This window comes from Suncus etruscus, chromosome 5 (assembly GCF_024139225.1).
Source record: "Suncus etruscus isolate mSunEtr1 chromosome 5, mSunEtr1.pri.cur, whole genome shotgun sequence".
In the NCBI taxonomy this organism is placed as follows: Eukaryota; Metazoa; Chordata; class Mammalia; order Eulipotyphla; family Soricidae; genus Suncus; species Suncus etruscus.
The window spans coordinates 86,803,813-86,831,548 of record NC_064852.1 but is presented as its reverse complement, the minus strand read 5'-3'; the positions used below and the strand labels follow the sequence as shown (position 1 = coordinate 86,831,548).

General features: G+C 36.3%; 1 protein-coding gene and 1 long non-coding RNA gene across 4 annotated transcripts in view; one reads left to right on the top strand and one right to left on the bottom strand.

The window, feature by feature from the left end:
• SESTD1 (SEC14 and spectrin domain containing 1) overlaps nucleotides 1–27,736 on the bottom strand; it is a 122,330-nt gene that overhangs the window by 93,350 nt on the left and 1,244 nt on the right. The window lies entirely within an intron of this gene.
• LOC126009173 (uncharacterized) overlaps nucleotides 27,635–27,736 on the top strand; it is an 88,406-nt gene continuing 88,304 nt past the window's right edge. For all 3 annotated transcript variants that reach the window (XR_007495888.1, XR_007495887.1, XR_007495886.1), the window contains exon 1: nucleotides 27,635–27,650. This is a non-coding gene — a long non-coding RNA (uncharacterized LOC126009173). The remainder of the gene's footprint in view (nucleotides 27,651–27,736) is intronic.

Below are 27,736 nucleotides of genomic sequence, written 5' to 3'. Positions count from 1 at the left end.
TAATAAGGAAACTGTCTTAGATCAGTCAGACATTAGAGCAAAAATACCATAGCCTGGGTTGACTTATAAACAAAAGAAACCCACTTCTCTGGCTCTAATTGAGCTGCACTAACAAAAATACTATGGTATAAGTGACTTGTAAACAACAAAAATTCATCTTCACAGTGTTCAAGGATGGGAAAATCGAAACAGAGGCCAGATTCAATGCCTGGTCAGAGTCCCCACATTGGATCACAAAGGTCACCTGTGTGTCTCAAAAGGGCAGAGAAGCAAAAGAAATCTCTGGGGTCTGAGGAGCAGTCATAATGGCCTGGGGCCCTTCTACCAAATACCGGCAGATCAGGAATGAGCTTTTAATGTAGTGGGTGACACACACATTCAATATTGAGCAAAAACTGTGATTCCAATCATGAATTTACCTTGAGTTGCCTGGCAAATATAAACAGGAAGTCTAGAAACATAAGCTCTGAGCAGTGATATTCTCTATTATGTTGTCACAGAAGATCAAAATGAGCAATGCGGGCCAGAGAGAGAGCACAGTGGGTAAGATGCTAGCTGTACATGCAGCCAACTCAGGTTTAACCCTCAACACCACAAAATAACAACTAAAATCCCTTCCCACAGGAGTGATCCTTGAGTATAGAGTCAGGACAGGTGTAGCTTCCCAGACAGGGTTGAGGTATGGGGATGTGGTGATGGTGGGGGTGATGAATAGTGCATGAGCAATGGCAAACACAGATGATTTCACACAACATAATTTTTAAATAAATGTCTCTCTATAAAAAAAAAACATATTACTCATGCTCTCAAAGACCTGAAAATAATCCATCAAATAAGAATGAATAAACAAAAGGTGTTATACCCATAAATGTCAAACTACTCGGAAATAAAAAATGAAATATTTACTGATATAGTACAATGTGGATGAACCTTAAAACCTAATGCTAATGAAAAGAAGCTAGCACAGGCCTCATGTTCTATTGAGTCCATTTACATAAAATATGAAAAATGATCATCACTAGAGAAAGAAGAATAGTAGTTGCCTAGAGCTGGGGTAGATGGAAGTAATTTGTAAAAATATGTTTTCTCTGAAGGGGGAAAGGTAGAAATGTTAAATCAAATTATGATCATGATTCTGCAAAATAGCAAACCTTACTGTGCACAAAATTGGGGTTAAATTTATGGAATACAAAATTTTTTTGATTTTTTGAACCATACCCGTTTGATGCTCAGGGGTTACTCCTGGCTAAGCGCTCAGAAATTGCTCCTGGCTTGGGGGGACCATATGAGATGCCAGGGGATCAAACCGTGGTCCTTCCTTGGTTAGTGTTTGCAAGGCAGACACCTAACTTCTAGCGCCACCTCGCCAGCCCCTGAAATAAGAATTTTACCTAGTAAAGATGTTGGAAAATAATTTAAGAAATGAACAAAACAAGTGCCCATTTTGTAAATCAGGAAAATCTGGATGAAAATGATGTACTTTTCAGTACTAAAACTAAAAATATGTAAGCAATATGGTCCAGAAAGTCTGTAAAATAAATTGCATGTGCTGAGCAATTTATCCCTCTGACTTCCACTATAATTAGAACATACTGCTATAAAAGAACTTCAGCTGCAAAGACAAATTTCTTTCCACATTGTACATTCTGGATGGGATAAAACAATCAGAAGAAAAGATTAAATAGACTAGAGGAAGGAAAGGAGAGTATAGGAAATAATGTTGTCACTTTTATGTTTTATGTTTATAGATCAGTCTATCACTCTAAATAAATCAGCACAAAAGGGGAATTTAAACCTGCTTTTTATTTAACCATGTGGAAAGGTCTTAATTTATAGTGTAAACCTATAAGTATAGGTCTTAGAGTATCTGAAAGTTTTCAAATCATTGCTATGAGTTCAATTATATCCAAAATTTAATTATTTATTGATTTCCATATAGAATATGCCTTTGATTTAAAGCAGTATTCAGACTTTTCAGTACTCCCTTAAAAAATCAGTTTTAGGATAACTGAAGGCAAATCACTTAAAAATACCAACTACACTAAAATATAGAATTTCAAGCTATTTATTCATGTTTCTTTATTTCTCCAATAAACAATGTACATTACTGAGAATCTAATGTTTAAAAGCTCTAGCCTAACCACTTTTGTACACTTAATTATAACTCACAATCTTATGAAGTTAGAACAACTGTTAACATTTAACAATTGAGGATGCTGAAGCTTCTAAGTTTGTTTACCTGCCCAACAGGTGTTACAGATTGTAAGGAACAAAACTAACATTTAAATATAAGGCTGGCTTAATGTCTTAAGTCATTCTCCTGTACTAAATAAATTACTTCTCAAGATCTTGCTTAACCCAATAACTTGATTTTTTTTAAAATGAGTCAATAAATGTCCATGGTATTAAAGTTATGTTTATAAAAAGAGTCCTACATCTTTTTTGACAAACTTTCCCATATATAAATGAAATGTCAATAATGAAGGGAAGATAAACATGAAGTACATAATGGGTAAAGAGTGGTTCCTCATTTTTTTCTACTTTCCTATCTTTAAGTATCTATGATAAAACCTAAGACCAACTCTCTAAATAGCCAATATTGTGAAAGAGCTGTACATAATGCTTTAATTCTTTTTGCATTTAGCAATGTGTTCTTCATTTGGAAATAAAAAAGACAGGAAATTGAATGTGCATAACCTAAAATATTCCATATTCTCCATCAGATTTTAAAAGTTCTTTATGAGAGAAACTGGGGTATCTGGTCCTCACTTAGGAATGCTGAGGAACAAAAATCTGACAAATGCAGTAATCAGAAGAGAAAATTCAGACAGCAGCAGAGTACTACTTTTGCCACTGTTGGCACTGGGTATTTTTGTTTCCCTTCTCCTCACATCTTCCTCATTTTGTGACTAAAGTCATTTTCTCAGCAATTCCCATCTCACTCTACCCTATCCCTATCACCATTTCATACTCCTATTTACTTATATACTTACTTAAGGCTTTGGAGCCATATCCAGTGGTGTTGTGGCATCATGTGAGGCAGGCAATCAAACAGGGCCTCCTGCAAAGGATGTGCTCTAGCCCACTGAATTATGCTCTCAGTAAGATAGTGCTTTAAAGAGCTTAAGTCACGGAGGAAGACAGAAGATTATGTTCACGATATACATTTAACATGATGTGTGAATAGGATATTGCTTATCAGAAAATCAGGCAGGTCTCCTAGATGAAGATTCAATTAAACATTACATTGTTTAACCCAGAAAAAAGATCTTTTAAAGATCTCCCAGTGGGACCAGAATGATAGAACAGTAGCTAGGGTATTTCCTTTGCACATGGCAAATGCCCTACCTGCTGTGCTTTTGCTCTGGCCCCCATGTTTAATTATCTGTAGGATGTTGTGGAGCCCTTCACATTTTTTTGTTTACTCTAAAACAATTAGAGTAGACAGGGTGTTGTGGTGATAGGAACTAGAGCCAAATGGAATTATGATCAAATCTTATTTCTACCCTTATTAGCTCTATGATCTTAAGCACAATGCTGTACCTCTTTATACTTTAGATATGCAGTACCTCAAGGGAAAACAAGTGCTATTTTATAGCATGTACAACAGAATTCCTTCATTAAATCTCTCTTTAGCATAAGCTCTCTACAACTTACAATCCTTAAAAAGGAATCTATAGGGGCTGGAAAGATAGCATTGGAGGTAAGGCGTATGCCTTTCATGCAGAAGGACAGTGGTTTGAATTCCGGCATCCCATATGGTCCCCCAAGCCTGCCAAGAGCGATTTCTGAGTGTAGAGCCAGGAGGAACCCCTGAGCACCGCCGGGTGTGACCCAAAAACAAACAAACAAACAAAAAACAACAAAAAAGGGATCTATAATAAGACAATCATCCCCCTCCTTAGGATTCTTCCAAAACCTAGGAATCTATCTTAGCATCTATCAACCATTAAGGCAGTAGATTATGTACAGTTTTCTGGTCTTCACACCATCAAAGCAAAATGTTGGCTTGTGTGCTGCCAGGTAGCATTACAAAACAGTTATCAAATATGCTGAAGGTTTTTACATGGTGAGTGAGTGAAAGGAACTGATAGTATTCCTGGCCTGATATACTATACTGCCCATCAATTACACCTTTGACACTGTGGAGGGTTTTCTCTCCTTTTCAACAAAGACATTCATTTGCAAAAACAAGAGAAAGGAAGGATTCTATTTTAGGTTCTGTGAAGACAGAGATAGAAAAGAAAAAGGAAAAAAAAGGATATTGCAACAATTTTGCTTTCAGATACAGATATGTGAAGGGACTAAGCTATACAGTTGTTTGGTAAATGGAAGCTAGTGGTTGGGGAATCATAATCTTAGATCCAGCATCTTGAACTGAGGAAAGTATCCATATATGGAGTTACAAAATGAAGAAGGAGGCCATAAAAAAATCAGATAGCAGTAAAAACTATATCCATAAATGACCAAACCAAAATCAAAATCAAGATATTTCTGGCAGCACTTTCTCGGAAGAAACCAGGGTCATAAGAGAAAAAGTCATAAGGGAGAAAAGGTCATAGGGGGAAAAAGAGCCCAGATATAATACATAGATCTTAGACAATAATTATATATACTTGAAATCTATATTGTAATCCACTGTCACATTATTGAAAAACTGCAATTTAAAAGCAGTAGGCCTCAAGTGGACATAAATATTGACTTAAATAGTGATGAAAATAATGTATTCACTATGTTGAAAAAAATATGAACACTAAAAACATATAACTATTGACTGATAAAATCATAAAAAGAAAAAGCTCCTATCTCAAAATTTTAAAGCCTCTATTATTAACTTGAAATAGAAGACTGCAAACTACAATCTAAAATATAAAAAACTTATTTAATGCACTGCAAAGAGAAAAATCCATCACTTTGAACATTTATATTAATAATGCAAATAAATTACTGCTAAAGGAATATAATAAATAGAAATAATAGCAAAGATTAATGAGAAAAGTGAACCTTAAAGACCATTTAACACAAACTGAATTTTTAAAATGTTCTGATTAAGAAATAGGTAAGGTTAATTCAGAACAAAATAAAAAAATTGCACAGCATAAGATAGAAAATAATTTTCAAAATAAAAATGTTATACAAGAAGGTCAGAGAGATGTAAAAGAGATAATGTGATTGCCTTGCATAATACTGACCCTTGTTCATCCCACTATGATCCTCCTGAGCACTGCAAGGGTCACTCTTGAACAGATTCTGCAGTATGATTGAGTATGGGCCCAATAGTTACTCCCATGATATGCAAGATTTTTCAAGTAAATATAAATGGAATTGAAAGAAGCTGAATAATGAACTGATAAAGCTCTGCTATCTAAATACTGGAATACTATACAGCTCTAAAAACAAAGTGATGACTTCTATGAGATAATGCATTATCCAAAGTGTAGGAAAGCAAAGAGGAATAAAACCCAAGGAGCAAAAGAAAAACTGCACTGTGCTACTTTATTATGTAAATGAGGAAAATATAGTACATTTATCATCTGTGCCACAGAAAACAGAAGGAAACTGATAAATTAATTTGGAGTACAATGCCACAGTAATAATGAATAGACATGAGCATAAGAAAATGAGAAGATAATTAGAGCAAGAAAACTATACTTTTGAGGTATGACCTTCTCGTATAGTTCCTGTCTTTTAAAAACATGTTGATGCTGGGCTGAATGGGTGGTGCAGCCAGTAGGGCATTTGCCTTGCATGCAGCTATCCAGGAGGGACAGTGTTTGATACCTGGCATCCCAATATGGTTGCCAAGCCAGGAGCGATTTCTGAGCTCAGAGCCAGGAGTAAACTCCTGAGTGTCACCAGGTGTGGCCCAAAAACAAAACAAAAAACACATTGATGCTTCATAAAGTCAAAAAGAAACAACACAATAAATGTAGATAAAATGAGAGTTCTAAAATAGAAGCAGAACAAAATTCTCAAACCACATTTTAAATACTAAAGGGTCTAAGATGGATGAAGAGGACTAACCCAAGTAACTTTTTGTAAACAGCATTTTTACATATTCTACACTGCAAACAAACGAGATGGCACATAAATAAATAAATACCTCTAAATGGGTTGTTTATTTGGAGAGGTGTTTATTTTTAACACTGTTAAAAATTAGTAGTTTGTAATAGGGGAAAAGTAGGCTAAAATGAAATAATGTTTAGAATATAAAAGTTAGGAAACCTGAGCAATAATTCAGAGGTAGGACTTGGTAAGCTTGCAGATAACCTGGGTTATATCCGTGGTACCACAGATGGTCCTCAAATCCCACCAGTAAGCCCCCCCCCAGACTCCAAAAAACTATAAAAGTAATAGTATATACTCATGATTTTAATACATATTCATAAAAATAAATGCAGACTTTGTGTATCATAGCTCTATCCACTGAGGTTAAACTTTGATCATAATTAAGGCTATTTTTAAGCTTTTGCTTTTTAGGACACACCCAGCAATATTGAGTTTACTCCTCACTCTGTGCTCAGGGATTACTCCTGGTGGTGACCAAGGAACATATGTAGTGCCAGGGATAAAAATTGGATCAGCCAAGTGAAAGGCAAGCAAGTGTTGTACCTGCTGTACTATCTCTCTGACTTTTTAAATTTTAAATCTTATTTATTAACTTACGGTACTACACCATACCCAGAATATCCATTAAACATGCTATTCTGAGTACTTGTTCTCGTGTCTTTTTGGATAAGATTAGTAATTGAATCTATAAAGTACTCTGACTCTATAATGTGAGTGGATAGAGCTCCCAGTTAAAGGCCTGAATGAAAGAATGAAAAAGACAGCCCTCCCCCCCCCCCAAAAAAAAAAGATAGGCCTTCACCACCTAGGAGAAGATTCTGCCTGTCTATACCTGTGCACAGTGGTTATCAATGTTTCACACAACAGCTCGCACCAGGTACTGGTCTACAAACTAGCAGCTGAAAAACACTGCCTTGTAGACTTACCTTCAGACCTAAACTGCAACATCAATTCTTCCTCCCTTTTCCCTGGTCTTCATCCTGGCATACCATGTTACAAACTCCATATTAAAGTCCATAGTCATATATGCCAGATTCCAATGGATCTCACACACAGATGGGCAGATGGATGAATAAATAGATTAATTAATGAGTTAAAATAAGATACATTTACTAATTTTATTTAGAGAACCTTGTCTAACACAATACCCTAAAATCTAAGTTCTCACAACAGTCAGAATAAGTATCTAGATTGATTTCTAAATACTACTCACTTTTAAAAAGTACCTGTGGAAATGGCAAATTCTGAAATAAGGCAGAAAAAGCACAAAATGACTCTAAAACATTTTGCTGTTAGAAAATAAGCAAGCATCTCAAAATTTATAGGTAACAGGGCACAGAATGATTCAGGTAAGAATCACTAATGTATTGTTAAAACTATAGAGAGAGAAGTTTTATGAGAATATCTACATAGGGTATCCATAAAGGCCCCAAATATGCCACCAAAATATATTCAATTATTAAGAAAAAAATGGTGGCTTTGAGTGTAGAAGAAAGTCTGAAGCACACCACCCTATCCAAAGTGCTAAGTGATTACATCACCGGTAATGGAACAATAACTTGTCCTCTTCAAAAATAATCTATTATAAAACATGAAGAAAGACCAAAGAAATGCTACAGATTAAAGGAGATTAAAAAGCCATTATGACAATGAAAAGAAACATATGCTCCTGTACTAGACCCTGTGACAAAAAAGCTTCCTTTATCCTCAAGACATTAAATAAATTAACAAAATTTGCAATGTAAAATTATATCAATGTTAATTCCCTGATTTTGTCTGTACTATAAATACCTAAAAAATACTTTTTCTTGAGAAATGCACACTGAAGTTTTTAGGGACAAAGACACAGGCTATAAATCACTCAAATGTTTTTTTTTTTGAAATGATAGTTGTTCCTTTTATAAAAGCAGATGTGGTGAAAAGTTAAAAACTAGAAAATATGCAGTGAAGAATATGTGTAATATTTTGGAATTATTATTTTAAGAGGAGGTCCACACCAAGCTATACTCACAGTTTATTATGGGTGGTGCTCTGGATCAATCTTGACTGACTGAAAGGCAAATGTCAGACCTCTCTACAATCTCTGAACCCCCTCTGTAAATTATTTTTGCATATTTTCTGCAGTTAAGCTAAAACGGTATCAAAATTTGTTAGAAGTGCTTGGAAATAAACTTCCATACATTATTTCCCACCATGGCATGTCACGTAACTACACTCACATATAATATATAAAATCCCAAATTAATCAATAAAACTGAGTTTTCCTTTTCCTATACCCTCTATTCACATTGTCCTATAGCCTGCTGACCTGAATAATTCTCCTCTTACAAAATTAGTGCGGTCATGCATTGCCATCTCTACAAGATGGCAAATCTGATAGATATGATCTATTTCACAGATGACATCCCATCCTCTCTACCCCATCATGCCTATCTCTTCAACAAGAAATCGAACAGAGTCCATTTATCTTGAGAATCCCTTTCACTGTTTGTATCTGACATATACTATTCACTCCTGAAATAAAATTTTTCTTACAATCCATTTATTCTTTGATTCTAGTCTTAGCTTACTCTTCCTATAAAACATTCTCTGACACACAATCATGTAACACACTTATATATGAGTTTGTGTCATAAATACAATACTTATTATATTTATAAGCATGGTCAGAAAAAGTTCTTCTCTCCCTGCTTAGTGCTACTATTTTATTTTCCATTCTTACTAGGTATTGCTGTTGATGCTGCTGTAGCCCTCGTGCCAGGCACAAAGATGAGGGATAAGCCCAGGGATCAAACTCACGGCTTCATACATGCAAGGTATGCCCTCGACCATGAAGCCTCATTCCAGGTCCTATACCATCTCTGTTACATTTTTCACATACCCATTCAAAGATGAATGGGAATTCACTGACAAAAGAGTATGTCATATTTATGTTAAATCACTTAGAAAATATCAAACAACACTTATTAATTATATAGACATGCTCTATATGAGTAAATAATGAACAGCAAAAAAATCTTTAAGAAAGTTTCAATGGGATCAATCAGATCTCAATTAAATTAATAAATATATAAAGATAGGGATTAAGGTTCATGCCATGCATGTGAGAAACTCTTATTCAATAACTGTGCCCACATACAGTTTGAAAACTGCCAGAAATGATTCCTAAGCATAGAAACAAGACTGGTAAGCCCTAAGAATTGCCACTGGGTATGGCTCAAAACCTAAAAAAAAATAAAAATAAAAAAGCAAGCAAATCACAAGAAAAAATTTACATGTTGGAAATAAAAATCAAGAAAATAAAAATAAAATTTAATTTTAAAAACATTTCATAAAAGAAATGACATATCTGTTTGCTACTTACTGTTTAATATAAATTAGTACAAGTTCCAGCCTTAATACTTTTGTACTCATAGTTAGAAAATAACCTGTAGTTTTCTTTTTTTGTTTTGTTTTTGTTTTGTTTTTGGGGTTTTTTGGGGGGTCACACCTGGCAGGGCTCCGGGGCAATTCCTGGCACTGTGCTCAGAAACTGCCCCCAGCAGGCTCAGGGGACCATATGGGATGCTGGGATTCGAACCACCATCCTTCTGCATGCAAGGCAAACGCCCTATTGCTATGCTATCTCTCTGGCCCCAAAAAATAATTTGTAGTTTTCTAATTTTTATTTTTACAGTTTAATGATTAAGAACAAGCTATTGCCAGAGACTTTTATGTGAATAAAATGACAAAAGACCAAAAGTATTTTAAAGAATCATCTTTTTTGGCTAAAGAGCTCTAAAAACAAAAATTACATATTTAAATTTATTCTATTAAAAAAATCTAGTGACTGCTTCAACTATTGCTTATTTAAAGTTATTCTGACTAATCTTGAACAGGAAAAGAAAAATATCGCAAATATTTGACCAGTCATCTTTCTCAATACACATTACTTAACTTACTGATGACATAACAATCCATGTTAAGTTTCGGTGAAAACAATGTTATCACACACAAATATGTAAAACTACACTGTGGTTGGTAACTTCAGCTCTATCTGCCTGGTTTTTCTATTGGCTTTTTAATGATTATTTTTCACAAAAATGAAAACTTGTATAAGGCCCTATTTACCTGATATTTCTTTTATAACTTAATAGTTCCAAACATAAAATTTAGCTACTTCTAAAGAGGTTTATACTACAGAAGGCCAGTAAACAAGGTAACTGGACTTTCTATTCTGTCTGTCTTTTTTCCCTAGAAGTACCAAGTATAGTATCTGGAACACAGAAGGAACTCAAATGAATATAGGACAAATGGTAAATTGGTTTTGAGATGTTTTGAATAAAATTTTCATGAAGATCTCATTTATTTTCTTTAGGAATAAAGACAGTGATTATTTTTCAGAATAAGCACTGGTAATCAGATATGTTTGCTAAATGTGGTAGCAGGCCAACTTTTGGCCACATAAAGGTCAACTTTAAAATCTTGCATCAATATATAATAGAAACACTCCTACCACTCCTGCTTACCAGAGACAAGTATACTGATGGATAGTCGCAATTTTTTCTCTTCCCTAAAAGTACAGAGTCTCAACTGTATAGTAACAAGCTTTAAAAAAAATTGAATTACCATAAGATAGTTAGAAAGCTGTTGATAGTGAGTTTCAGTTATACAAAAACCCATCTCTTTACCAGTTCATCTTCTACCCTCAATTTCCTGTTTCCTTCTTGTCTATCCCCCCTCCAGTCTTCAGTATTATCTCTACTCTCCTCCCCTCCCTCTCTATTCTTCTCCTTTTATAGGCACTACGGTTTAACAAACTTTGAAGTTATTATGGCAACACTAGCAAGTCCCTAGAAAACTACTGCCTTTAAAAAGGTTATTGCTTTCTCTTGGTCTTCCCTTAGAAATTTTATGATCGTTAAATTCCTTTAAATTTCATATATTCTGTTACATTTATTCAGCAAAACATGTACTTACTGAAGATACATTTACAATAGTAGAACGGGGCCTGGAAGTACTTAGATATGCTCTCTAGCCTGTTCTATCCCAGGTCCTGAGCCTCACAAGTACTACAAGGTCTAGCTAGCCACAGCAGTCCCTAGTACCTCTGAGGAGAACCAATAAATAAATTGGTTAACCAACAAATAATGAATATCTTAAACAATATTTGACAAGTTATTTCACAGTAATCCAGTAACCTCTTTATCATCATGCATTAGAATTAACCCATATGGAATTAAAATAAAGTAACCGAAATATAGGATAAACTAGATCACCGTATTTCTTTTTCTTCAGAGGCCTTTGCAGTCACAAAACTTAATTGAATTCTGTCTCTAACCCTGTATTTTTCCCCTCTATTCTCTTTTGGCTGACCTCCTTTCTTCTTCATTCTCTCCTCTGTTCTTCTCTTCTCCCTTGTTCTTCTTTTCTTAACCCTAATTGCTTTTACTATTATGGAAACTAAAAGTCCTATTAACCTCTTAAATTCATTTGTAAGTAGTTAAATTCATTAACTACTGAGAAGCCAGCTGTCTAATGATTTTTTTCTCAGCACATTCAAGAGTGCCATATTTACTAATTTTTGCTGTATCTGACTCTGATTTGGTAGCAAAACTCCTTTTCTACAGCAAGGTACTTATAACTTTTCTATTATCTTTGTGCTCAGCTTTATAACTGTATCACCTGTCCCCCTCCTATAACCATCCTTTTATTAATTCTTCATAAAAATTAACTTTTAAAAGAACAATCTTGCCTAAAGAAAAGAATATTTTCACAAAACGTTTTCTCTTTGAAAACCAGATCACATTTTATGTACTTCCTTAAATACTGTGAGTAACCAGGCACCACTAACCATGACCATAAAGCAACAAATATCCCAATCTGTATCTATAAGTATCTAGATATCTCTAAATCTTTAGATGTCCACTCCAACTCAGCTTAATCTCTTTAACTAAAAGACCAGGAAGAAGCATTAGGAAAAAAAGGAAATTTTTAGGAAGTCACAGAGTTGATTGAGCGTTTTCATATTGAGTCTGAAGAGTTAGTAGCTGCCTCGTCATATGCATTTTCCTCATCTAATGTTTTGTTTTGTTTTGTTTTGTTTTTGGGCCACACCCGGTAACGCTCAGGGGTTACTCCTGGCTATGTGCTCAGAAGTTGCTCCTGGCTTGGGGGACCATATGGGACACCGGGGGATCGAACCGTGGTCCGTCCAAGCTAGCACAGGCACCTTACCTTTAGCGCCACTGCCCGGCCCTTTCCTCATCTAATGTACTGGACTGGCAGATGTGGGGGCTCTCTGGTCTTACGCCAATAATAAACTATAAATTATTGACCCTGGGGACTGGCTTCTAATTCGAGAATGTCACCACTGGGAAGGCTTCTCCACCCTCTTGAGGCATGTGTCTGGAAGAATTTCTAGAATATGGCATAAATATTCAAAATGAGAGATGCAGATTAATGCACCAGAATAACATTAAGCTGCCCATGTATGTCGTCACTCTGGTAAAAGACATGGCACTTTCAGTCCACTATATGGGGGCCATGATGGCTTAACCACAGGGGATATGTGCACTCACGATTTTGTCTCAAGTCCCTGTGCCAGGTGACAGATATGGGGCTCCACATGTGTAATCCAACCCCAGGAAAACAGGTCTCGAGTAGGGATCGCAGCAGGAAATAAACCAGAGCAAGCTTGAGACGCTAAAAGATGTGTGGTCAGGGAGTTTTCAACCTCCTGAACAAGAGAGAGCTGTTCCTGCATGCCAAAATCAGCAGGCTTTATTCCACTCAATTCACCCCCAGGTGGGGGTAGAGACCAATAACAAGCAAAATATTAATATAGATGGAACTAATGCAAGCCAGGTGAGTTTTTACAATTTAAAAGCCTTGGGTGAAGGGCAGAACTATGGAGGACAGAAGTCTCTCTATTGGAATAAAATTAGGTGTTACCTAATAATAGAGGATAGCTCTGTAGCAAAGTGTCTTCCTAGCAAGCTTGAGATTCAGAGTTTGATCCTGGCACTACTTGACATGCACCCTGTGATCCCAATGGATTCTACTATTCCCAGACCTACAATAAAACATGTGCAATTTCTCGAAAGTGCATGCATTAATACAACAAAGCACTGTGGCAAGCACTGCAATCAAGTGTGTGTGACTCCATACATCTCAAGAAAATAGCAACAACAAAGAGATGGCAAAGGAAATAACTATTATTTTAAGCAGAAGAACATATAAAAACATAACCTTAGGAACTATAGAGATAGTACAGGGGTTAAGGCACTTGTCTAGTATGTAATGACCTAGTTCTCTATCTCTAGCACTATGTATGGTTCCCTAAGAACTGCCTGGTGTGGCCTAATTCTCCCCCCAAAATGTGACCACACTATTTGCATGCCAATGGGAGCCAATACAGTATCATGAGAAAGTGATGAGGAACTCCAATGGCATTCATGTAAATGCAAGAATTTACAACCTCCATCTGGTAATGATCCCCACCTTGCAGTGAACCCCCATGAATGCAGTAGGAGTGGGGACCATGCTGAATGAAGATCACAGCAGCCATCCAGGATAAAGACTCTAGAAAACTGAGAATCAAGTACACCCTCAACTTGAAAACAAAGTTTTCACATAACTTTAGGCAAATAATATACTTAAAGGTGAAAGACAAGTGTTGGCAAGGTATATAAAGAAAAAGGCCCACTGCTGATGGTTTCTGTGGAAAACTTGGAAAAAGAAAAATGGAGGGCCTGAAGAGATAAGTTAAGCAGGTAGGTAGAGCACTTGCCTTGCATGCAGACAATCAGGGTTTGATTCCTCAAATCCAGAGACCCAACAGGAGTGATGCCTGAGCACAGATTTAGAGTCAGGAATTAATGCTGAGCACGACCAGAAGTGGTCTAAAACACAAAATCAAAAAATACATAAAAAAATTTAAATGGGTGGGCCGGAGTGATGATGCCGTGGTAGGGCATTTGTCTTGTACACAACTGACCCAGGACAAATCATGGTTCGATCCTCTGGTGTCCCTTAGGTTCCCCAAGCCAGAAGCGATTTCTGAGCGCATAGCCAGGAGTAAACCCTGAGTGCCACCAGGTGTGGGCCAAAAATAAAAAAATAAAAAGTTAAAATGGGTATGCCATGTGCTCTCATAATAATACTCCTAGGCATTTATCCAAGGATGTAAAAAACACTAGTTCAAAAGGGTAGGTGTATCTCTATGTTTATGACACATATAACCAAACTAATAACTCTCCACAGAAGAGTGCAAAAAGAAGCTGTGGTCTAAAAAGAATACTAACCTAATACTTTTTAGTTTATTTTTTATTTTTTGAGTGTTTTGTTGTTGTTGTTTTATCCAACAGCACTCAATTACTCCTGGTTCTGCACTCAGAATTTACTTCTAGCAGTCTTAGGGGGTCATATGAGATACTAGAAATTGAACCTGGGTCAGCTGCACGTGAAGCAAATGCCCTACCTGCTCTGCTATTGATCTGGCTGCTATGCCACTTTTTAAAAATTGTATCTCCAACTCCTAGGGATATACCCTAGAAATACAGAAATACAATACAAAAATGCTCTTTGATTCTTTTGTTCATCACAGCACTATTTACAATAGCCAGAATCTGGAAACAACCCAGGAGCCTGACAACAGATTGAATTGATAAAGAAACTGTAGTACATCTACACAATAAATATTATGCAGCAGTGAGAAAAAAATGAAGTAATGATACTTGGTTATACATGAATGGATATGGATATTATTATCTGAGTGAAATGAGTCATAAGGAAAGGGCTAGACAGAATCTCACTTATTTGTGGGGTATAAGTATGGGAATAATATCCAGAGACAATAGAGATGAGAGTCAGAAGAACTAATCCACGGTAGGAAGCTTGCCACAAAGAGCAGTGAGTGCAGTTAGAGTAGAGAGGGGTCCAATATGGCAATGATAGTTGGAACTGATCACTCTAGCCAAGAATTGGATGCTGAAACTTGATAAACTGAGATGCATGGCACCCCTTCATTAAAAATAGTGCAAACTACAGTGTAAAAAAGGAGAGAGAGAGAGAGAGAGAGAGAGACTGAGAGAGACAGAGAGAGACAGAGAGAGAGAGAGAGACAGAGAGAGAGACAGAGAGAGAGAGAATGCTTGCCCCAGACATAGGCTGGGATGGGGGAGGTGGGAGGAAATGAGGGACACTGGTGGCAGGAAAAGTGCACCGGTGAAAGGTGGCATACATTCTATAACTAAAACCGAACTATGAACTATTTTGTAACCTGGCGCTTAAATAAAGCAATCATATTTAAAACAATAAAAAAAACGTATAAAAATTAATCCCGTGTATCTCAACAAATGTACAATTTGGATGCCCCTGACTTCCTCAAGACAGACCTTGAATCTGGCATGGCAGAGTATCTGTTTACAAGCAGGCTCTGAAGCAAGACAAACTTAAACAGTCTCCACACATGTGCTTCCCTTCACTTGACTGGAATGAATTCTTCAAAGTCATCCAGAGTTAACAACCACAGTGTCCAGCATGTTCCTTCACAGAAAATGTGATTTTTTAAAAATTTATCTTTCCTTTGATGTCAGTCAAATGTTATAGAGAAACACAGTGATTATTGGCTTAAATGATTAACACTAAAAACAACATAACAAGCAGGCTTAAATATTTTCATGAAGTAAAGCTTGAGTTACTTCACACCGTTTTTTTTAATTTAAGTAACATGCTCATATTTGGGTTACAGTCATAACCAGAACACCCCCCTTCACCAGTGTAACATTACCCCTTCACCCTTCCCATTCCCTGCCTGTATTCGAGACAGGCATTCTACTACAGTTATTTGTTTTAAAGTTCAGTAAGTTGTATTTTTTTTCTTTAAAGGATGAGTAAAAAAATATAATAAAGGTGTGATAGTGGCAATTGCCACTGTTTGCATAGGTCCAGAAAAATGGGGAAAATGGAAAAAAATCCTTGGCCTGATTACAAAAAGGCCTCACCACAGAAGTTTATTGGCATAAGACCGACTTTGGGTTTCAGGCATACCAGTCCGTCCAACTCGAGTCATTCTCTGTGGTCCCGGTGAAACTTTTTCACACTTTAGCTATTGTTGGTATCAGATTCTTATAATTAAAGACTCTGGATTCTGTGCATTTTTTTTCATCGATGTCAGGCTGATGTGGAGCATCCTCTAGTTTAACTATACCATTCAATGCGGAGCGATCTGCCCTGCATGCAGACTGTTGCTGAGTCGTCTGGGTGTTGGGAGCACTCTTTGGAGTAAGTCAATGCCAAAGCAGTGGTAGGTCTTCCCTGGTAGAGGCTTGGATCCTGGTAATGTTATAGACAATTGTGGTTGTTTCCACAGATGGTATCCATTGTTCAGGTGTGTGTGGGCGATGCCCATTGCCCATTCTTCTGAGGCCTGAGCCAAATCATTATGCCAATATTCAGGGTAAAAGGCCTAATTACATTACCAAATTTGTGTTCCCATCTCTATTAGATAAGAACTTTTTTGCATATGTATTATTTTCCCATTTTAATGTGCCTATGCAAAAGAGAAGCAATGCCACAAGATATTATTGGTGCATCTGGGGTCCGACGAAGAAAGTCCAACATTCCCCGTAATTTGGTACATACATGAAATTTATACAGAGATACTCTTCTACCAGTATTGCTTATAAAACAAATCTCAAAGGGGGAAAATCAAACAATCAAATAACAAATCCAGTAGGCAAAATTGTCACTATATGAGGATATTCGAAAAGAGTTATAGATTATTTTTAACAGAAATCTTATATTTAAAAAAAGAGAATTAGGATATAGTTCAAATGTTGTCATCTGCTCAATTCAGATGCTATAAAACATTCACTCCTCATTTCTAATCTTAGGTATCCTGGAGGAAAACTTGATACAAACGCTAAATTACAACATAGTCATCTCACCACAACTCCAGATGTCTGGTGAGTTTGCTTTCATATAGGAAGGAAGTATTTGGAACAAAGCCTTTAATTTAGTCTTTGAGTAATAAAGTAGGACCTGGAGAAATTGTAAAACTTTGCTTGTCTTCTGAGTTGCCTATAAACTTCTCTTACTCCAGTGTTCTTTATCCTCTTCCACCCTAGGGCAGTCCCAATACCTTCTACACCCCCTACGAGCCACTGACCCAGCTTCCCTTATCACAACAGAAAAATATGAAACAAACACTATTCAGTCTTTTGACATACTAACTTTGTAGCTTCCAGTAGCTATGAGAAGTTTTCACCTTTGTTTGGACTTGGTTTGATTAAGGAGCAATGCTTTTCATTTTTTGCTGAGTCTACCAGAAAAAAGAAATGGCTTTACTAGTTACAGCATGCCAAAATCAGAATATTTAATAGGTTACTCGAGCTCGTCTTTGCCCTCTCCACAGTTGAAAATTTAATTATTTGTAAACCAAGAATCTCAAGTTCCCAGGATCCAGATCCCATTTTCATGATGTCTACCTCCTCCTGTTAGATATGCTCACTTGTCCTGCAGAACTGAGAACTGTTTGTGTCTTTATATCCCAACAGTCTGTTCTTGAGGCCTGGACTTCTTGTGAAGGCCCTAGATCATGTGAAAGGGAAATAACTTCCAGAAATGTCAGGGGAAAGAAGGGCACATTGCTGGCTAAGTTATATTCATGGACTTCCAAACAAAACAGACTAATGAGTAGCACTCCTGCCCCACCCCTACCAAACCAACTTATGTAAGATTCAGCACTTATGAGCAGGGGAAGGTCATGGAGGAAGCCTATTTAATAATAAACACTAACCACTAACAGTACCTATTAACAGGTAACAAGTGCAGTCTGTCAATGATTATACATAATATGGGATACAAGAATGAAAAAAATTCTAATAATGGATATTAAATTTAATAATAATCCTATGTTGGGGCCGGAGAGATAGCATGGAGGTAAGGCATTTGCCTTGTATGCAGAATGTCGGTGTTTTGAATCCCGGCATCCCCTATGGCCCCCTGCGCCTGCCAGGAGCGATTTCTGAGTGCAGAGCCAGAAATAACCTCTGAGCGCTGCCGGGTGTGACCCAAAAAACAGAAAAACAAAATCAAATTAACAATCCTATGTTGACTACTTATAATTAATACTTATGAAAATGCAACATAATAAGCTTCATAATATAAAAGATGTCTTTTTTTTTACCATGGTTTAGATAACATGATTATAATAGCGCTTATGGTTATGACTTCAATGTGTTAATATCACCGCCAAAGTGCCGGAGATCCCACCACTGCCTTATGTCACTTGTCACTGCCTGAACAACTCTTCCTTTCTCCCTATGCACTCTGCCAGCCAATGTTTGTATTCTATTTTGCAATCAAAGGACAGAGGTTTATCATCATTCCGTTTTATTCATTCCCTTTCGTTTCTCTCTATAGCACAATGAAAGACCATCTGGAATTTATTCTTCTCCTTTCTGACCTATTTTGCTTACACACTCCAGTTCCAAAGGAAGTATCACTATTAACTTTGAGTTTTACTTTAATGCAGACTGCAACCTAGCCTTCCTCTGTAGACTGCAAATGCAAGGTGGTGATGCTTCTGAAAACTTTTGTTTTGTTTTGGTTTGGTTTTTGGGTCACACCCGACAGCACTCAGGGGTTACTCCTGGCTCTCTGCTCAGAAATCGCTCCTGGCAGGCTTGGGGGACCATATGGGATGCCAGGATTCGAAACACCGACCTTCTGCATACAAGGCAAATGCCTTACCTCCATGCTATCTCTCTGGCCCTACTGAAAACTTCTTTATAATTATGGTCTGGGGATTGCTATTGCTAAGGGACAAAACTGCCTGCCTTGCAAGCATCATCCCACCAGTTTGACCTTCAGTGTGCCCATGTGTTCCATCAGTGTGGTCTCAGAGACTTTGTGGGACATAAATACACTGTAGCCCACAATGCTAAAAACTGTGTGATGTCTGGAGCACCACAGTCAAAGTATGTAGGAGCACTCACATAATGTGTGAGTCCCTCAGGATCAGAGAGTTAGAACAGAAATTAAGGTGCATGTGACCAGCCCAGGTTCATTCTCAGCACCACATATCATCCTCAGTACTGCCAGGAGTGACCCCTGAGCATCTAGCAAAAAAAAAGTTTTAAGCACTTCTAGGGGCCCCCTCCGATTACAATAATAAGTAATAGTAAAAAAATAACAGTAATAACAATAATATAAACAGTTAAAAATAAAACTTGTTTTTTGAGCCAGGATGAAGCTCAACTGGGAGAACACATGCCTTGCATTTGTAACACCTGAGCTTCAGCCCCCAAACAGCATGAGCATAACCACCACTAAGTATGTCCTTCCCCTTGACAAAAGAAGGAAAAAAAAAACAAAAAACAAAAAAAAAAAACCAACACTTATTTGAAAGCAATTACCAAGACATCATGCTGACACACTAGAAGACAGGTCAGCAGCATGATGTCCCACTTCTCATACTGTACATCTTGTAATCAGAGTACTTCTAGTCTTTCCCAGGGCCAAATTATTCTGTACCCAGTTACTAAAATGAATTCACTAAAATAACATTTTGGTTGGGCCAGAGAGATAATATAGCTGGCAAGGACACTTGCCTTGTACATGACCAGTTTCATTACCCAGCACCCTGTTTAGTTCCCTGAAGCCTGCCAGGAGAGATTTCTCAGCAAGAAGCCAGGAGTAAGTCCTGAGCACTACAGGAATTTAACTTATAGAGTCGCTCACTTGACCCAACATGGAATTAGTTATTTGCTGCCTAACTATATAGTAACTACTAACACTAAACACTGCTCTAAGTAACACACACACACACACACACACACACACACCCCTCATAGGATTCCCAGAAACCCTAAATTCGATGGAACTATTAACATGTGAGCCATAGAGGAACTAAGCGATCAAGGGAAAGTAGCCCTAGATTACTTAACTGATATGGAGTCAGGGTTTGAATCCAAGTAGCAGAGATTCAGTCAGTGCCTGTTCTCTTAACTCTCAAAAAATGAACTAAACCATAGAAATGTCTCTCAGCTGAATACAAACTAAGTCCATCTAAGGAATGACTTTACATTTAAGTTCTTTCATTCTCCCTCCCCTTTGAGAACAAGTTGAGCTGAATGACTTACTTCCAAAGACAGAATGTGGCAAGGACAAAAAAAAAAAAAAAAAAAGAAGTGAGCAGTGAGCAATAGTAGAGACGCCCAACAAGCACTACTTTAACTGAGTGGCCATCATCATGCAGTCAGATAAACATTACGTTTTTCTCTCATCTCCTGAAAACAAAGGCAAAGCAACTCTTTGACAGTATTTTCAAAACTCCACAGTCCATTTCTAATCATGAGAAAAACAGACAAATCCAAGTTGAGAGACACTCTATAGACTACATCTAGCCATTACTGTCAAGGTTATCAAAAATAGCAAATGGAAAAGACTGAGAAACTGTCAGAAACTAAGGAGACATGACAACCGAACAAAAAAGTGTCTTCCAGAAAAGATGCTGGAATAAAAAAGGATATTCATGGAAACAGGGTTGTTAACCCTGGTAAGATCTCTTAATACTTACACACAGGCAATATGAGTTTTGACAAATGTGCCACAGAAAGATGACTGCATCAGGGCAGAATAAAACTGGTAAGGCAAACAAGTGAATTTTTGTGCTATTTATGTGACTTTGCTGTGGATCTAAAATTATAACAAATAAACAAACCAAAAAACCCAATTAAATAAAAAGAGGCTGGAGATACAAGCAGTTCAGTATTGCAGTGCCTGCTTTAAGTGGTGAATGCCTTAAATTGATCCCTAGTATTAATAAAAATTATTTTACAGGTTGGAGAGACAACACAGTTGGAAGAATGTTTAGTTTGCTTGCAATTGGCCTTCGTTTGATCCCCAGTACCACCTGAAGTCCCAAGTCCTATCAGAACTGAATTCCTGGGCAAGAATAGGCCATACTGTCTCAAAACAACAACTATAAAATTAACACAATGTGCTAAAACAACACAAATAACAAAACATAAATAAATTTTAGTAAACAACACAAAATTATCCAAAAAGTGAAAAAAGGCACAATATAAATACAGGTACAGTACTGTTATTTGTATAGCAAGGATGAAAAGCATATGAAATATAAAACTATTTCTAGAAAGATACTCTGATGGCATTGGTGATAAAGGAGAAAACTCCATAGCCAAGGAACAGATATAAGAGGCTTCTTAATGTGTCCTCACATACTACTTAAACTGTGAAATACAAATGTATTAGCTATTCCAAATATAAATGTATTAGCTATTTCATTAAAATGAAAAAGGATAACAAGGACCAAATCAAACTTTAATTAGAATAACTTCTAAAAGATAAGGGAAAAAAATTTTCTTCCATCCATGTATTATAGTTTCTAACACAAATCCCCTTCCTTACTTTTTCCACAACCATATTTTCCTCAGTGCCCTGCAAACATTTCATTCTAGCTAAATCAGTGTGATTACCAAACACAAGTCAACATCTTGTTCCTCAAATACATAATTTTCCTAGAAAAATTAGCTCTAAACTTAAAAATCACTCATCTTTGGAGACCAGAATGATAGTACAGAGCTGAGGGCATTTGCCTTGAATAAGGCTGAGCTGTGTTCAATCCCTGAATCCCCATATGGTCCCCTCAGCACTGCCAGGGGATTTTCCTGAGTGCAGAGCCAAGAGTAAGCCTGAGTACTGACAGGTTTGGCCCCCAAACCAAATAAAAATCACTCAGATTTTAAAATATTTAATATCCCATACATTTTATGATTAAACCATAGTAAATATAGATACTCATGTCATTGCTACTCTTACACCCCAAAACCCAGAATAAGATCAAGAACTTTGAGCACCACTGGGTATGGTCCTCAAACTAAAATAAAAAATTTCTAATCTAAATCTAAAAATTTCCACTCCTACCAAAACAAAATGGTAACAAAACTTTCAAAAGAATTTCTAAACCATTTGGGGCCAGTGAGGTGGCACTAGAGGTAAGGTGTCTGCCTTGCAAGCGCTAGCCAAGGAAGGATCATGGTTCGATCCCCCAGCATCCCATATGGTCCCCCCAAGCCAGGGGCAATTTCTGAGCACTAGCCAGGAGTAACCCCTAAGCATCAAACATGTGTGCCCCCCCCCAAAAAAATTAAAAAACAAACAAACAAGAATTTCTAAACCATTTATAGGATCACAATTTAATATGATGTCTCAAGGAGCATTTTATATGTTTTGTACATCCCTCTTAGAAGGTTTGCAAAAATATGAAATCAGTGTGACTGAATCTGGTCAAATAAAATGTAACCCAAGCAAACTTCAAAATAATACACACACACACACACACACACACACACACACACACACACTGCTATTATTCAAGAACATAAAACTCTTTAAAAACTAGCTGACAAAGACAAGTTCCTTTTTAAAATGACTCTACAAGAAGACATCAAAATATAATCCAGATTGTCTCTGGCAGAGAACTGTACTTCCCAGCTCTTGCCAACACATACTCTATCACACAAGTTTATTATTATTTCCCTTTATGACCTTTAGCTAGCCCCTCTCCTTCACCTTGTCAAGTTGGAAATGGAATAAAGCTTAATCAATTATTTAGGTCAAGAGATTATGAACAACACAAGCATTAAAAAAAAAAAACCAACAAGTTACTCTTAAGCATAAGCATTAAGACACATTAACAATCTTCTATTTGTATTTCAGTAATGGAAATCATTAATAAATAAACAGCCTCACCCCTACATTGGTTTTATTTTTCCATACATTAGAATTTCATTCTACTGCATGTTTCATTTGTTATTCCTTATACTTAAGGACACACTGGCTCATCCCCAGCAAGGAACAGGAGAAATGAAAGAATGAGGGACAGGACTGATGGGTTCACCAACTGAACCTCAACAGAAATAATTCCTGAGTCTGCATTTCTTCCTCTATTTAAAGTGGGAAGTGACAATTGGATATCTCTGCAAGGCTAAGAGGGAAAATTAAATCAAGGTGAAATTTGTAAACTGCCTCATTAATGGCTCAAATAGCCCTTCAATATGTATTCTCTACATGTTAGTTCTCTTACTCTGTTTTCACAGGTAAGGAAACAGAAATTGGGTTGATCACTCAATCAGACCAATGGTTTTTTATTAAGGGCAATATACTGTAAAAATTAAAATTAACTTAGGGCTTAATGTTCATGAACCATACAGTCTTGAAATAAAAGCAGCACTTCATGTTCACCCTTGATGGGCATTCATTATAGGCCAAAAAATTTAATAAGTTGAACATCTATTACAAACCAAGTATCATACTACTTTCTTTTCTCTAACTACCCTGCAAAGTAGTGTGATTATTCCATGTTATTGAAAAAAAAAAAAAAGGTAAATGGTTCGGGGCTGGAGAGATAGCATAGCGGTAGGGCATTTGCCTTGCAAGCAACCGATCCAGGATGGACCATGGTTCGAATCCCAACATCCCATATGGTCCCCTGTGCCTGCCAGGAGTAACCCTGAGTACCACTGGGTGTGACCCCCCCAAAAATAAAAGTCACTGGTTCAAAGTCACAAAGCTCATTAATGATAATGCTGGAATAATACAGGCCTGTTTATTTAGTCTCTCCTACTATCCTGCCTCAAGAGTATAGGTATTTAGAAATTACCATCTACCAGAATTAAATTTTAAATGATGCAGGAACTGTTATAGGTCCTTATGATGTGATAGTGGAAATAGTCCCTAGCTTTATGACCCTATACCCTTAAATCTATGATTTAACTGGCTCCAAATTTACATTTGTATAGCATATTAGAGATAGGATTCCTTATTTATTTTTATATTTATAGAATCTATTCAAGTTTTTCACATATTAGACCACGCCAATGCTTTCAAGATTCCTGGGAGCTAATAAACAATGCATTTACAAATGTTAAAAATATTGAAGGAAAAAAACAACAGAAGCTTAAAGAAGTAACTTATCTAAGGTAAGTTAAAAAACTAGAAGTCTAGGATTCTAAAAGGATGCCCATGTACTGCATCTACTGAGTCATTTAATCATTTGTTTTTGTCAACTTATTAATACTGAAGAATGTGAAGTGTGAGGCCAGAGGGATAGTACAGTGGGTAGGGTGCTACCTTGCTCACAAAAACTGACAAAAATGGTCACACCTGAACACTGTCATGAGTAATCTCTGAGCATCTCAGGGTATGGTCCAAAAACAAGAAACAACAACAACAACAAAAATGAAGAATGTGAAGTGGACATGTGGAAAGATGAAGATGACTTCAATCCTTTCCTTTCACCAAAAAAAAAAAAAAAAAAAAAAAAAGGGAAAAGGAAAAAAAATAACTAAATAAAATAATAAATGAAAATTAACCCAAAAGTAAAAACCAGAAAAATCAGAAGAGATCTTTCAGTTTTTTTCCCTTCCCAATTTGCCAGGTGACATCTAATGTTTATAGACCATTATAAACTACTCCAGACTAGTGGGAAAAAGAAAATTTTCTAACTCAATCTTACAGGCTTGCTTAAGCCTGACACCAAAACCAAACAAGGATACCAAACTGGAAAAGAGAGAGAGAGAGAGAGAGAGAGAGAGAGAGAGAGAGAGAGAGAGAAACCCAACCACATAAATATTATATTCCTCCTTTGTGAATATAAAGAAGTCTTAATTTTACTTTATTAAAGGGATGCATGTGGTAAAAGCCTTTTGCAAAATAAAAACACTATGAATGCACACACACACATATATATATAGTTGAATATGTGAATATATACTGATGCATAATACATACAAAACATAAAAACCTGGGTTTGGAAATACAAACTCCAAAATATTAACAATGGCTACCTGAGACAGAACTGGTTGACCTTTAGTAATAGAGGAAAGCAGTAAAGGTAGATTTTGACCTTATATAAATATAAATCAGAATAAGGATCTAAATATTCATTTGCTGGATCTCCTACACTTTGGATAGTGAAAATGAAAACTTTTATTCATTCATTCATTGGAATTCTTAGTACTAATTCTCATTATCATCCATTCCTTGCTTTAATTAAGTTCTAATTTTTATCAGAAAGATTATCTTTTCCTGCAATTTTTAACTGCCTTTATTCTCTAAAAGTATTCTGTACTCATTCAATAAAGGTGAGTTGATTGGGGCATTCTGCTGGACACCTACATGTAAAGATGAAAATGTGACATACTGTCTCCATTTAGCCTCTGAAAATTGAGAATCTTGCATACTGCTGTATCTGATATAAGGTAATAAAAACCTGAAACATATTCCTAATATTCCTGTATTTCAAGGTGAGACTAGAAAACTAACTTATTCAAAAGTAAAAGTGATTTTAGTAGAACACACATCAAAAAAATATGGCAAAAAACTTAATTTTAAGATTAAAGTTATAAATAGAAAAAAGTATGAATGCTGCAGGAGAAAAAAAGTATTCTCTGAAGAGTGAATAGTATGTTCTGGTATTGGGTTGGCTACAAAGTCTCTGTTATTAAGTTCAATCCCTCTGACTGTTTCCCCACAGGAATTATGAAAACCATATCCAATTTATCAGGAGAGGAGGGAAAAAATAATTTATTTTAAAAAACACCAAATAATCTGATGAGTATGAAGGAGTGTGGCCAGAAGACCCACATCTGTTATTGCTTGGCTTAATGTTTTATTTATTTTCTCACTACTTTGTCCATTTTTAACCAAGCAAATTTTCAAACACAATTTAATTTTCATTTTAAAGCGGGAAGAATGCTGGAAGCAGAGGCAAAAGACCAGAGTTTACAAGTAGACCTAACGTTGTTGCACCTTACTTTCCTACTAGTAATATAGGCATAATATTTTATAGGATTCTTTATTCTTATGGGGGTTTCTTTGTATAGACTAAATGAGAAAAAAACATAAACAAATTTTTATGAATTATTATAAATTATATGGACAGTTTCCCAAAGATGGCATACAAATGATCATTAAAAGCATGAAAAGATGTTCCACGTCATTATTCAATAAGAAAATACGAATAAAAATCACAATGAAGTAGCACATCACACCTCTCAGGATGATTCCCACCCAAAACAAACTAGCACATAGAGAAAATAGATCTCTCATACTTAAACAGAAGGAATGTACATGGTGCAGGAGCTAAGGAAAGTAATTGGCAGGGCTTCAACAACCATATGATCTAGCAATTCTGTGTCAAAGAACTGAAAACATATGTGTAAATAAAAATGAACTGCATATAGCAACATTACTCATAATAGCCAAAAAGTGACAACCCAAATGTCTAACAATTGTCGAATGGATAAGCAAAATGCAGCAAAGCCAACAAATGGAATAGTACTCAGGCATAAAAATGAACTAAGTACTGAGGCATGCAAAATATGAGCTAATTCTGTAAATAGTACACTTAGTAAAAGATCTAAAGGGACACATATTAAGTGATTCTGTTCATATAAAATTTTCAGAATTGGCTAATCTCTAAGGCAGAAAGTAAGGCCATCAACTACAAATTAGAAGAGAGAACAGGAATAACCGTGGATGAATGAAATTGAGGCTTCTATTGCAGGACAATGGAAATATCTTTGGATAACTAACGATGTTTTTCCTACTTTGTAAATATACTCACCACTAAATTACACTCAAGTTGACTCCACTTTATGTATTCTAAAGCAAATAAAACTCTAACAGGATTTTTCCTGCTACACTTCATTAAATATTTGTCTTTTTTAAAGACACTGTTGAGGTTGATTGTAACAAACAAGCTCTTTGAAGTTAGATGCTAAACTGATGAATGGTGGTTTTAGAAAGGCACACTATTAATTAAGTCAGAGAATCTACAGATCAGCTGAATCTGGTATAGCTTCATTTCTTCAAAAGAAAAGTCCTTATTAATTAAGCCTTAATTAAGTGTTTAGAAAGAGGAAACAAGAAATCAAACGTCTTTATAGGTAAAAATATATTTTGCTATAAATGAGTGAATTTTCTTTACAGAAACACTCATCACTCAACTAAATCTCAAGAAATTCAAATTTGCAACTTCTATTCACTTTATGTAGTTCGACATCCACTTTCTAAACTTTGAGATCCTGTTGTTGGATACCTACACCCACCATTAGCTCATTTCATGGAGCAATTATTCCTTTCCCATTACAATTCACAGGTTTAAAGAAAGTCAACTCTTTAACCAACAATCAATTCATTTTTTAACATTGGGGAAGTTCAGTGAGTAGGCCCAATTTTTTGAAGGTCAAATTTAATCCTGAATGTCTGAATCAACATGGAATAAAATTATTTCCTGGACTTGGAGGGTTGTAAAAACAATCTATACCGTTGCGTAATGCTTTTATAGTCCCTTCGAGAAATGTTTTCACATATTTGGTCGCAGAAAGACAAGTCAGTCACCAACTTAGGTCCACACAAAGTGTTACATATAAAAGCTTCCTGGTCCTAGAACAAAGAAGTATTTTACTGCTCAAAGCAAAATAAAGCTATCTTCCTTCTATTTAGTATTGTTACACGAAAATAGCATTCCAACCAAACCAGCTACGGAACGGCAAGGACCCAAGGTAAGGAAACAAAGATAAATTGTTCCTGAGTCTGTATTAATTCGGGAGGTGTGTATTGGGGAGCAGGGGTATAATGGGGGGGGGGG